Source organism: Pithys albifrons, chromosome 2 (genome assembly GCF_047495875.1).
Source record: "Pithys albifrons albifrons isolate INPA30051 chromosome 2, PitAlb_v1, whole genome shotgun sequence".
NCBI classification, from domain to species: domain Eukaryota; kingdom Metazoa; phylum Chordata; class Aves; order Passeriformes; family Thamnophilidae; genus Pithys; species Pithys albifrons.
The window spans coordinates 26139774-26152605 of record NC_092459.1 but is presented as its reverse complement, the minus strand read 5'-3'; positions in this window follow the sequence as shown (position 1 = coordinate 26152605).

Below are 12832 nucleotides of genomic sequence, written 5' to 3'. Positions count from 1 at the left end.
TTGGAACTGCTTAAAAATATCAGTCATTAATGTTCACAGGACATTAGTCACTCAGAAAACTTAATACCTACTCTAAATAATTAAGCCTAAAAGAAATTAATTAATTTGATTTTCCTGTATCAGCTCTGATGGTTTTAAGATGCCAGAGTAGTGGAATAAACCATAGCCATATTATCTCTTGGATCCAAAATCACAGCATGAAGTTAACATGATTAATCCTGTTATGTAGGAAACACTTAGGAGGAAATAGATATCCCAGCTGAGTACTCTAACTGCTGCTACTGACTGAGTTAGTGATTCAAGTTTCAGATGTATGTTGCTTAAAGCAAGGTCAAGAAGTACTTCATGGGTTGCATTGTGTGCTATATACTTACTTTACAACCCCAAAACTATATTCTTAGGTTCCAAATGATATACAGTGTAGTTAGAGGCTATAAACAAATTGCTATATATGAGAGCCAAGTAGCACTGAGCAATAAAAGGACAAATTAGGTGGATTTAGGTGCACATGTCCAACAGAGAAATCAAGAAAAACCTCCAAAAATGGTAAGCAGCATCAGGATGCAGAAGTATTTACATGAAAAATCATTCAAACTTTGGAAATTTTGCTGTTGTGCATGCCCTGAAGTCTCAGTGTCTGGGCTGAGTTGAGCATGAGATACTGAGACCAAGTTAACCAGCCTTGTAGAGAGGCACATGAGCTTGGGGTAATATAGTTGTGTGGCTTCCTGGCCTTAATTGCTTCAGACTTAACCTACTCTGGCCTGACTGTGACTCTCTGCTATGACAGGACAGTAGGCAAATAGTCAGGCTGAGCTGCAGAGGCATGTCAGCAAGCATCTGTCTTACTCATTCTAGTTCAGTTATGTACTAATGTATTGCATGACTTTTCAATTCTATTTTTCACTTCTCTTTTCTGTTTTAGACATTAGTGAATGTGTTCTCCATTGTCATCTAAATGTTTCAATCACAGCTGGTATTTCCTTCAGGAGTCACTAGCCACAGACAGGTTTATTTGCAGGAGAGAATGGCAGAAGTATAATAGCAGTCTGTGAAGTCACTATAGACCTGATAGCAACAGAGGTTGAAATAATCCCCATTAGTAACATTGGACAGGAAGGATCATCTTGAGGAACAGATTTCCACCTTACCGTGCTTCAGACTGCTGTGGGACTCCTGTCCTTCCTTACACAGGATATCAGTGGTTGATTTGTGGTCAGCATATGTGCACAGCACAGCCTTATACATTCCCTAAGGAATGAGAGACTCTCTAGTATAAAGCTACATGTGTGAGAAGTGCCAGCAACCTGTCAGGGAGATCAGGACCTGTCAGTTTCTCCATAAATCCTTACTTGCTCTGAAGCTCTTTGATCCATTTTTGTCCTTTGCAGTGGGTTGGTACTGACAACTCCCTTTTTAAGGGATATGAAGCATTTTTAAGGAATAACAATCATGTATTTCCACATTTTTCATAGACAGTCTTATTTCCCAGTATTTCCTCAATCTCTGTTCACATCTATACAGTACTAGAACCAGCAAACATACAACTGTGAGCAGATAAGAGCAAGGCTCTGATTTGCACTTGAAAATCTGTTCCTGCAATTGCTGTGGCTGCAATTCCAATTCTGTTAGAAACTAAAGCTTTGGAAAAGCACATCATAACCAAGAAAGCCAGCATGAATCCAAACTTAATAACATTTCTAAACCTATACTCTCTGTGATCCACCTTTCTCAACTCACTCATGAAAACAGCCTAATTAAGTCCAATATGCCTTAGCTAGCTGAACAGAAGACTGAGAAAATTATGATTTACACTTTCCCCTTTTACCTTTTGTCTTTTGACAGTGAAATATTTTCCTAATACCTAGTTCCTTTCATGTAAGTAATTTTCTTTTCCAAATATTGCAACACAGCTTCAGGAAGAGCATCATAGCAAACAGTAAGTCTGAGGGAAAGGAAGGGGGCATTTTTTCTTCTTCTGACATATGTCTAATGATATATGTTATATTATTGTCCTCATTAAGCAGGTGGGACCACTTTATCACTGTGTTGGTGTGACCAAAGCTATGTATTCTACACCCTCTATTACCGTGAACTGTTAACAATGGACCATTTGCAGCAGCTGCCCAGGGCACACCTGACCCCTCAGGCTGTGAGTTAGGTGTGAAAGACACATGCGAGATAAGAGCTGTTAATGACTTCCTTCCAGGAAGTTGTTAGCACCTCCACACCCAGCCTGAGGTGTCATGTCTGCTAATGGGCTATCAATGATTCCAAATACTGTATGACTCACAGAGTGAGATTACTCATTGTGTAACTTCCCACCCTGGGAGAGGTACTGGGAAGTCCCACCTGGACCTCAGGGGATATAATCTTGGGTGTTCTGGGACTTGGGGACCACTTGTTGGATTCAGAGGAGGACCAGAACCTTGACAGGACTGCGACCATGACTCTTCACCAGACTGCGACTGTCATCTGCACCAACAGAGGACAAGGAGAGAGACAGTCTGCTCTTCTCCCCCTGCTCTGAAAAGGCTCCATCGTGCACCACATGAGTCACACACTCCCTTGTCTCTACCTTGCTGAGAAAAGACTGAGAATTCACCTCACAGCCAGCCGAGGTGTGACACTGACACTGTCCATAAATATAATTGCACCAGGAGGAACCTACAGGTTTTTCTGGGGGGCGGTGTTGGTGCTGGGGGGAGTAGTTTTCTCTGGTCTGCTCATAGATATATCTAATAGTTAAGAACAATTATCCTTCTTACATGCATTTTCTAATTAAAGTTTGTTTTGCCCTAAATTTAGTAAGGGGTGAGTGGTTATTGAGGAGGAATCCTCTCCTCTATCGTGGTAAACATTTTGGTTTCCCTAAAACTAAGAGAGTTATATATCAGAACTACTGCAATTATTAGCAATCTCTTGGATCCTGTTATGCTGTATCTTGCTTGCATGTCTGATTGGACACCAAATTTAGCTCATTGCTCTCTACAGCTTTCTGAGGAGGAGAAATAGAGAATTTGGTGTGGGTGGTATCCAGTCACAGGATGTGTGGGAATGCTTCCAAGCTGCATCAAGGGATGTTCAGACTGGATATCAGGAGGCATTTCTTTACCAAGGGGGTGCACGAACACTGGAATAGGCTTCCTAGAGAAGCAGTTGATGCCCCAAGCCTGTCAGCATTTAAGAGGCATTAGGAGAACACTCTTCATATGTTTTAATGATGTGGTGAGGCAGTTGGAGTAGATAATAGGTACCTTCCAATTGTATTATTCTATTCTAAACTTGTAAAAATGCAGTCTACCGTTTCTATCAGTAATTTACAAATGTTTCTGTAAATGTTTATTTTCTTTAAAAGACATTACAATCCTAAGTGAATCAAGACAACTGGAACCTTCAACCACTACATATTAATGTACATTCATCTCATACTGTCAGAGTGGAAGCTTTGTAAACTATAACAATATGAAAATGCTTCAATATTTTGTTTGCATTATCGTGAATGGTAATTGTAATATTTCAAGGAAGCAGTTAATTCAAAAAGAGTGAATAGAATATGTCACAAAATTTCTGAACACAATAACTCTTTTGATTTCTATCTTAATGTACTCACAAATAAGATAAAACCTAAGTGAAACTGGAATTGTTTTGACATTAAAATGTGCTGCTTAAATCAAGAGTGCGCACTTTGCAAATCATTAGAGAATTGCAAGGCAAAGAAATTCTGAATTATTGGCTTCCTGTAATTTTTTGGACAGAGGATAGTGATTTAATTGTGAGCTTCAGAACTATTGGCTAAGTATTTGACACTTGTAAATTTATGCAAATTAAGGAACTGTGATCATACTCTCAACCCAAACTGTTCTGTAGTTCACTTTAAGAAATTATTGGCAACAAACATATCAGTTTTCAGTGGAGCTGAGCAGGAGATATTTTCTCTTTCTGTGAATAGATTTTAAACAATTTTCTGTTGTCCACTGTGAGCAACCAAGATTTGAGAAATCTGTGAAAAACTCTTCCAAGAAAACTTTCCCAGAATAACTTGACATATAGTGCACTTTTTAGATTCATGGAAGGGAAGGGTTCCATTCTGTATTATATTGACTCTTTGGCTATCTATTCAAAGACCTTTGAAAAATGGAATTAGATTAGTGAATTGTTTGAAAACGTACATGGCATTTGTGACACTCTTATCCCGTTCATGTTATTCAAATGTTTTTTTCTTTACACTAAATAAGAATTGAGATACATGGCACCCACAAAATCAGTCTGGGTTTGATCTATTTTGTTTTCTGGTCCTAGAAAGTACCTAAACATTATTTTCTAGTCATCACAATTTTGCAAATAAAAAGATCACAATAATTTTAACAGGCCCAGGTTTCCACAGAAAATGTATATATGAACTAATTTGTAAAATATAGATGTTTACGATTTGCAAATCTGATGCTGACAGTTTATAAAAATGCTTTAACTGCAAAAATCAATGCAGGCTGAAAAGGTACCATGCATTTTAAATGGGTATTGTTCTGATTTTTTGTCCTTCTTCTTGAGAAAATCCTATTCAATTAATTTAAAACAAAGTAAAATATACCTTAATCTTTTCTGCTGATAACCCTTAATGTTCAAAATTAGAGATAACTATTCAAGTTTTCTAAATAATTCAAATGTTTTATATTATTCTTAAATATCATATAACCTTTAGCAATCAATATAGTTGCAGTCCTGTAATTGAAGGACATGATGTCCGTTTGGGTCTTTTCTCTTTGAACAAGATAGCCTGGGGCAGACTGTGAACTTATCTTGGTTAGCATACAGAAATTATGGACACAAGAACCACTTAACAGTTTCTTCTTAAGTCTTCTTGCTGTCAGTTACTTTTCCTGCTCTTTTTAAAACCCTCTTTTTCACACAGAGTAGTATAGAATTAAAAAAGATTTAACTCAAGGTTTACTAATAAACCAAACAATAAAAACTCCATAAGATACTTTAAAACTAGGATGAACCCATTAATACAGATTAAAGGCTTGGGTGCTTTCTTTTAACTTTTAGAGAATTATGGAAGACAGTATTTTCTCAGAAAGATGTATGCATGCACTCATGGTCCTCACAGATTCCTAGAGAAGTGAAGTCATAGGAAGCTTTCCTGAAATGAGAGGTAAAGAATGAGTTCTGAAATGTCTCAGGTTATTTCTTGTCCTTACACTGATGGTTATTACTGGATTGGAATTGTTACAGATTTCAAACTGGGTATGATCTCTTGAATAGCAGAGTAGCATCATTGAACACCAGAGTCTTTTAGTTCGCCTTTCTCCTAATGAGAGACACTTTTGCAGTCCAAATGAGAGTATTTCTCTTCTATATGGTCTCAGACTTTAGAGATGTTACTCTGCATACATTACTCCATCTATATATAGTGAGTCTAGCTCTGAATTTCTTGAAATGCAAACAAAGGATTAAACATTATGATATTTAGAAATGTAGTGCCTAAAAAGTAAAGATGCACTTCCCAAAATGAAGCATATAATATTAGATACCCTGGTGTTTATGTAGTAATAATACTAGATTTGCTCCCAAATGGGGAAAAGCTGTCATCAGTGTCCTGATTGGGAAGGGCATCTGAGTCAGGCAAAAGATAGCTGACATTTCGCTGTGGCCTCAGAGGACTATCTCAGTAGATGCTACTGTGAAACGAGGACTTTAGATTCTAATTCTAGAGTCCACAAATTAGTTAGGGTCCTAAATTTCAAAGATTTTAATAAGTTCACAAAAAAAAAATCAGGAAAACCTCACTTATCAAGCTCAGATACTTCAGTCAATCTAATACCTAAGTTTTAAAAGAACAGTGAATCACCTTTAGTGTCTGTTGTGCTTTGTGTATGATTACTCATTATACTCATGTGTGATGCCTCATTTTGGCAATTACTAAGACAGAGTTTGGTTATCCAGAGTACAGAGACATCAGTCTTTCAATCTTCTTTTATAAAAATCTGACTTCAGTAATGGAGTGGAGAACAGAAACATAATTTTTGGTAGCATGTCTGGGATTCCAGAACTTACATTTGTGAATCAAACTCTTACACTGAAGTGGCTTATAGTTTGCTTCAACAACAACATTGGCAAGTGCTCTCCTGTAAGGGGTGATAAATGCCCTTGAGAGATAGGCCCTAGGAAGCTATTTCACAGTGACAGCAGGGATTATAGTCAGATTTTGCCTATAAATCCTGGTTGTCAATTTACCCAAGGCAGCTTAGCATGGCTGGAGGTATGTGGAGATGAGCAGCAGTATTACAAGGAATGGCTGAAGTTTCCTTTCTAGATGCCTGGACATTTAGTTAAGAGCAAATACAAGAAAAAGAATAAGACCAAAAAAACCCACCAAAAAATGCAAAACCAAACACCCACAAATACAAAGCAAGAACAAAAAAACCAACCCAAACAAACAAAATACTCCCAAGCCTAACTGACTCTGGACTGCAGATTACCATATAATGAATAAAAGTCATACAGAAATTGTGTGAGAAACCTGCAGCAATGGATCACTACAGATAGCTAACAGGTTACTCTCATGTCTGTTCTCACCATGTTCTTACTTTACATCAATAGGGTTAATTCCATGCCTGAGATTTGAAAATTTGTAAACTAATCAAGAGACTCTGTTTCAGAAAAGAGATAAAGAAATAGATTTTAGGCTTGCATAAAAAATTCTTCTCTCACACCTGCATTGGAATATGTTTGTTTATTTTTATACAGGAGTGTGTAGGATCTTGCATTTGCCATAATGGTCTCACTCTTGCTTAGTGGGAAATTGATAAGGGGAGTCCTGGAATCAAAATCTCAGAAATGCAACCAAAGAGAATCCTGTCTTTAATTGTGAATATGGATAGCTATGCATATTTACATCACAGCCTTCACCCTTCAAGGTAGGTGAATTTTTGATGAAAGTTCTAATATAATTTTTTCTTTTTTTTTTTTCCCATATACCTTGCCAAACTGAGACTTTAAATTGGAAAGCTTTCATTTATAGATATAGACAGCATATTTTTAGTAAAATTAAAGTTGTAGCAGTCCTGCTATTCCACACACTTCCCCCAGGAAGAAAAATGATAAATCTCATACACATCGGATAAATTATTTTCTTCAAATAATTTTGTGTAATTTGCAATCTAACCCCTTTTACATGTGTGTTTTTGCTGTAGTTCTGCAATCATAATTTTATAAGCCCAAAATTCAGTACTTGTGTGCCATTTTACTCATAATAAAAGTATAAATTTCAAAGGGGCAGGGTCCTGACTTCCCTTTATTCCTCATCAATTCTCCAGCTCAGGCTGCTCTCTCGAATTCAGTGACAGTATAGTCATAAATGTAATGAGGTAGTCTCTTGAGGAAAGGATTTTCTCAGGACTCTAAGGTCGTCCAGTTAAAGGGAGTGTCCCCAAAATGCATTGCTTAAAGACAATGATTCTTTGCCTCTTCACTGCCCTGAGGCATTTACCAGGATAATGAGACCAGTCATTCATTTCCTAAAGCAAACTGGAGTCTGTGGACTGCAAGTGAACCATGGATCACTTGATGTTGTCCCATGGAGAGCTGTTTGGCTACAGGATGGCAGCTTTCCTTCTTGTTTCCAGCTGCTATAATGCACTAAAGACAGATAAAAATACATTAAGTACTTCTCTAACGTTATTTTCCTTTGTAAGCAATTACTGTATTTGCCAGAGGGATCTTAAGGGTTCTGAAGTGAAAGAAACAGTTCAACATGTCTATAAAAAGTCATAGAGGTTACTGAGACAATCCCTCCATTACCAAGAGTTTTAATAATAATACAAAAAGCAGCTTGATTGTTTAAGCACAAAAACATAGCTAAAAATACAGGCATAACAATAGCTTTCCAATTTTACAATCCGTTGTTAAGAGAAATTGATCTAAGTGACAAAAGATGTCATCTTCTTGGTATTACTTGGCATGCAACTGGGATGTAGAACTGGAAATCCCTCGTGAAAGTTTTTGTTCTGTTTTGAACAGTGTCAAACGAGTTTCTTTTGTTTGTTTTTGATATTTTTCTTTTCTATTAAATATGTTTGAATATAAACAATAATTCAAAGGTGCTTATATACGTAACTAAGTGTCTTTGCACAGGACTGTTCACTGAGCAAATCTGAAAAAAATTTATCATTCTAACCTAATAATTTTGTTTTACTTTTGGCTGGGATAGAGTCAATTTTCTTGACAGTAGCTAATATGGGGCTACTTTTTGGATTTGTGCTGGAGTGTTGATAACACAGGGATGTTTTAGTTATTGCTGAGCATCCCTTACACAGAATCGAGGCCTTTTCTGCTCCTCACCCCACTCTACCTGTGAAGAGGCTGGGGGTGCACAGAAGTTTGGAGGCTCCACAGCCAGGGCAGCTGACTCCAACTGACCGAAGAGATATTCCATACCATATGGCATCATGCTCAGAATATAAAGTGGAGGAAAAGAAGAAAGCAGGGGTCATTTTGTGTGATGGCATTTGTCTTACCAAGTCACCTTTACACATGATGGAGCCCTGTTTTCCCAGGGATGGTTGAACACCTGCCTGCCCATGGGAAGCAGAGGATGAATTCCTTGTTTTGCTCTGCTTGTGTGTGTTGCTTTTGCTTTCCTTATTAAACTGTCTTTATCTCAACCCATGAGTTTTCTCACTTTCACCTTTCTTATACTCTCCCCCAACCCACCAGAGGGTAATGAGCAAGCAGCTGAGTGGGACTTAGTCATTAGCTGGGGTTAAAACATGACAAATCCAATAACTTTATTTTATATGCACAAAAAGGAACAAGGTGAGCAAGATTTTGAATATAGTGAACTGCAATTGTGATAAAAGCTGAAAGTTTTAATAAAATTTATTAATATATAATTATGAAACCACTTGAGAATTTCAAAACCTCTAAGCTCGTTCATCAAAATAAGCTTGTTAAGACATGTTAAATCTATTCAGAATTAAATAATCTTCTATGGAAAGGAGAAATAAAACAAAGTAAACAAGATGACACATAAAATATATTTTCTTAATGTCCTTTTGTGAGTTTTTTGGGGGAAATGTATGAGTTGTTTTGTTCCCTCTAATTCCATTTTCAATGAAAGACAATGTTATTATGGATTTTTTTTGTCTAATTCCTCTTCTACAACTATAATTTTATTGGTACTGCTATAAATGTTTTTTCAAACAGCTGTAGGTGAAACAGCTTTTACATGATTGCAAAACTTTTTATTGCACAGTCTTGGACATTCAGGTTTTCTTAAGCACATTTCTGAATGTCATGTCATATAGACATTAGTTTTAGTACCTAACATGAGTACTTCACACATGCTCACATCAGCTCTTGTGGAAAGACTACATAGTAGGCACATATGCCTAAATTCTGGAACTATTTAATGCTAAATACTTAAACTATAATTTACACAAATTTAAATGAGTAATTTTAACCTAATGAAAATATTTTTATCTAATAATGAAAAATGAAAACATACGTTTAGCTTTGCTAATTTTTTTCATGTTAATATTTTTAAATGTGCCCTTTTTTCCATTCATTTGTAAGAATTTACTACATGGTAACTTTCTATTAGCTGATATGGGTTAAGTTCTAGGGTTGTGTAAACCTTCCAGGATCATTCTCATCAGTAAATAAAATAGTCATATACTTTTCTTTGTTCATAGGCACCTCTGAGGCAAGGATTCTCTTTGAAATATTCCTACAAAAAGGAAATTTTATTAGATACTTTACAGGCTAATTTAATTAAAAGCCAAAGAAAGTAGCAAGTTACAGATTGTATAGGTAGGAAATTGGATAACTAGATGCACTTAGAGGATGGTGATCAATGTTTTTTACTGACTACCAGCCTTTCACAAGGGTCCTACCTTGGTTGATATTGGGCCCGATGTTGTTCAACATCTTCATAAGGGGGGGCGGGGGGATCTAGATGATGGGATTGCAAGTATCCAGATTTCACCACACCTCCTGATGTCATAAAGCTGAGTGGTGAGGTGGACATGTCACAAAGGAAAGCCATCTTATAGAAAAACCTAGATGAGCTGAAAGAACAGTATGAAGTTTAACAAAGACAAGAGTAAAGTCCTACACCTGAGGCAGCATAACCAAAGATCCCATGATAGGCTACAATCTGTATGGCTTGGAGCACACTTTCTGAGAGGAACACAGAAATCCTGGTAGACAAGTTAAATATGGGTCAGTAGTACAGGGCTGCAGCTAGAAAGATAAATAGTTCCTGGGCTGCACGTGCAGGGTAATTACTAGCAGAGCTAGAGATGTGATCATACCACTCTACTCAATGCTAGTCAGGCTGCACCCGGAGTATTGTGGCCAGTTTTGCTCCCCAGAATTCAAGAAAGATAGAGTTAGATTCTCTCCTCACAAGGAGTCACATAAAGAAGACAAGCGGCAAAGGGTACAACTTGTACTGGGAAAGGTTTCACCTCAAGAGAAGAAGTTTCTTTACAGTGAAAACCATCATTCACTGGAACAACTTCTTCAGGGACTTGGTGATGTACCTACCCATCACTGGAGGTTTTCAAGTGTGATTGGACATGATACAAGATAATCTCATCTAGGCTCCTGTCCCACAAAAAGTTGAACCAGATGACCTTTGAGGTTATTTCCAACCTGGACTGTTCTATAATGTTTTATGACACAAATAAACCAATAAACAAGTGAAACTTCAGTCATCCCAAAATTTCTCTTGCCCTAAATATTTTGGAGGCGAAAATTTTTATAAGAAACCTTGGCAAGACTCTTTTTTTGCTGCCAGATTTTTCTCTATATTAAAAGAGTAGCATAAATGTTCTTTGGAGCAAGGCAAGGATTTTGGGAGAAATAGGTTTTTCTGCTGTCATATAGTCACTAAAGCTCTTAAGCTACTTAAGATGGGATGGAAATTGAAATTTTATTGAAGCTGATATATTTTACAGAAACATAACAATTTCAACTGGAGTTGTAAAAAGGATGATTTCCTAGGAAAACTGTCAATAGCCTAGTATTTCTCAAGAAAGTGGAAAACAAGAATCCAAAGGCAACAGAGGCAGACCAAAATAAATTGAATTTAAAAGGCAGTATTTTCAACCTGAAAATGGATATTCTTACAAAACTGATTCTCAAATGCATTCAATATTTTTCTTGTTGTTCCAATGTAAAAATATGTAGTTTAAAACTTAATTTTGTGAAATTATCTCAAGATGGAATACTTGGTCTCTCAGAAGCTCTAGTACTTTCTTTGTTAAAACTGTCAGCTTAGTACAGAATAGATAATATTAGAAAAGTATTACGCACTTATAACTTTAATCTCCACCCTTATGAGGCTACATCATAGCTTGAGGGGGTTTTTTTTTGAGTAGTAGGAGGAGTACTGGAGAAACTGTTTCTGCTTTGACTTCTGAATAAAATCAGTCTGTTGATATGTGTTCTTATATAAAAGAATTATTTTAAAAACAAAAATTGTTGTGTTTGCTGTTGCAAACAAGAGGGCTAGCAAAACATGGAATATGGGTCTTCCTCAGCTCACAGCTTCTGTCCAAATACTTCCATACCTAACAGACTAGGAGATAGCAAAAAGTGTCAAGTGCAAGCCTAATATGCAAGTGGCATCAACTTTATATTATTTTATTCAATTTAAAAAAAAAAAAACAACCAAACAAACAAAAAACCCAAGGACACTGCTGACTTCAGTTTTCTGTGCCTTTATGAACCTGGCTTACATGACCCCACAATACACTGCCTGTTCTAGCTTCTGTAGGATGAAAACTTATCCCATCATTCTTGTTTACCAGGAGCCATGACATTACCAATTTCAACGATGAAGTTCATGAGAGGGGAAAGATGGGGCTTCTTTGGCAATATGCCCACAGACTCAGCACTGATCTGGGGAGATTAGAGGGACTAGTTATTTTCCACACTTCAGAGCACTCAGGCAAAGTAATTTCTTCCATTGAGCATTTCAGCAATGTAATGCATTAGTACTTAGTAGTATAGGGATTGTGTGAAAAATCAAGGGACTCAAGAAAACACAAGACTCTTGATCCTTCTCTTTAGAACATAAAAGTAAGGACAGGGAAGAAGGGCCATTAGTGTCCTTTTCACAATGTGCCTGAATACCAAGAGGCAAAAGAAGAAAACGAGAGCATAAACATTTCTGGATTGAAAATCTATGCAAAGGGCACAGACACTCACATGTCATCACATTGGAATTTGAAAGTTTAAATTAAAAGATGATACTTGTTTTGTAACATCATAATAACGATTCTAAACACAAAGATTTCATGCAGCATTGTCTCTCTAGTTAGTCAAATTTACATTCACAAAAACTACAGAAACTAAAGAGGCACCTTCTCTAGGGGTCCTTTCTATGCTCAAAATCAATCAATTGAAAACCATATAGCCAGTGGTTTACCAAAAGGTCATCAAAAGAAGAGATAACAGATTAGTTTGAGGTAATATTGATTCTTTTTTTTTCCTACAGATTTTGTTTCTGGATGCTGTTTGACACTACGGGTAACTTATTTTTATTCACCTATGTTTCCAGTGCTTGCCATAGGAAATATAACTTGTATTGTGGATCCAAATATACCTGCTTTCATGATGCAATTTGTGTGATCCAGGCAGTTAGAGTAATCTCTCTGATGGTAAAACATTATATTGTATCTTGGTTGAAACCTAGGAAATAAGCATCCTTGGAAAAATGGGAGACTCTTGAAGCTTTGAATTTCAGCTGAGGATTTATGTAGTCAAATAAAGCAATTAAATTTCAGTGAAGGATCATAAAATCAATAGATGATACTGTGAC